General features: G+C 35.3%; 1 non-coding gene across 1 annotated transcript; it reads left to right on the forward strand.

Moving 5' to 3' along the window:
* Positions 1 to 233: 233 nt before the first annotated feature.
* Positions 234 to 341, forward strand: LOC148576203 (small nucleolar RNA R71). Its single transcript, XR_015904558.1, has one exon. It is a non-coding gene; the product is annotated as a small nucleolar RNA R71 (small nucleolar RNA).
* Positions 342 to 1232: the final 891 nt, after the last annotated feature.

Raw genomic sequence — 1232 nt, forward strand, 5'->3', positions numbered from 1 at the left:
ATGGCATTCAGAGTATCAATTTCAAGAACTTCCTTCCTCTGAGGCGTCACATTACTCACAGGATTCCTTTCAGAAGTGTACATGAACTGGTTATTTGCAACCATATCAATGAGTTCTTGAGCTTCTGCAGGCGTTTTCTTTAGGTGAATGGATCCACCTGCAGAATGGTCCAATGACATCTTTGATAATTCAGACAGACCATCATAGAATATATCCAGGATGGTCCATTTTGAAAGCATGTCAGAAGGACACTTTTTGGTCAGTTCCTTGTATCTCTCCCAAGCTTCATAGAGGGATTCACCTTCCTTTTGTCTGAAGGTTTGAACATCCACTCTAAGCTTGCTAAGCTTTTGAGGAGGAAAGAACTTGGCTAAGAAAGCCGTGACCAGCTTATCCCAAGAGTTCAGGTTATCTTTAGGTTGAGAGTCCAACCATACTCTAACTCTGTCTCTTACAGCAAACGGGAAAAGCATAAGCCTGTAGACCTCGGGATCAACCCCATTGGTCTTAACAGTATCACAGATCTGCAAGAATTCAGTTAAGAACTGAAAGGGATCTTCGGATGGAAGTCCATAAAACTTGCAATTTTGTTGCATCAGAGAAACTAATTGAGGTTTCAGCTCAAAATTGTTTGCTCCAATGGCAGGGATTGAGATTTTTCTTCCATGTAAATTGGACACCAAGCATCTTCCTTGCATTGTTATTATTTTCGGCCATGTCTCCTTCTTTTTCGAAAATTTCTGTCAGATTTTCTCCAGAGAGTTGTGCTTTAGCTTCTCTTAGCTTCCTCTTCAGAGTTCTTTCAGGTTCAGGATCAGCTTCAACAAGAATATTCTTATCCTTGTTCCTGCTCATATGAAAAAGAAGAAAACAGAAAAGAAGAGGAATCCTCTATGTCACAGTATAGAGATTCCTTTATGTGAGTAGAAGAAGAAAAGAAATTCGAACACAGAAAGAGGGAGAGGGTTCGAATTTTTAAGAAGAAGAGAAGTGTTAGTAGATAAATAAATAATTAGAAGGAGGTGAGAGAGAAGAATTTTCAAAAATTAAATAATATTAAAATAAAAATATTTTTATTTTTAATTTAAAATTAAAATTAAAATTCAAAAATTTTAAAAAGAAAAATTAAATTAAATTAAATTAAATTTAAAACAATTAGTTAATTAAAAAGAAATTTTGAAAAAGAGGGAAGGGATTTTCGAAAATTAGAGAGAGAGAGTTAGTTAGGTAGT

Source organism: Arachis ipaensis, chromosome B1, assembly GCF_059453495.1.
Source record: "Arachis ipaensis isolate K30076 ecotype BB chromosome B1, ASM5945349v1, whole genome shotgun sequence".
In the NCBI taxonomy this organism is placed as follows: Eukaryota; Viridiplantae; Streptophyta; class Magnoliopsida; order Fabales; family Fabaceae; genus Arachis; species Arachis ipaensis.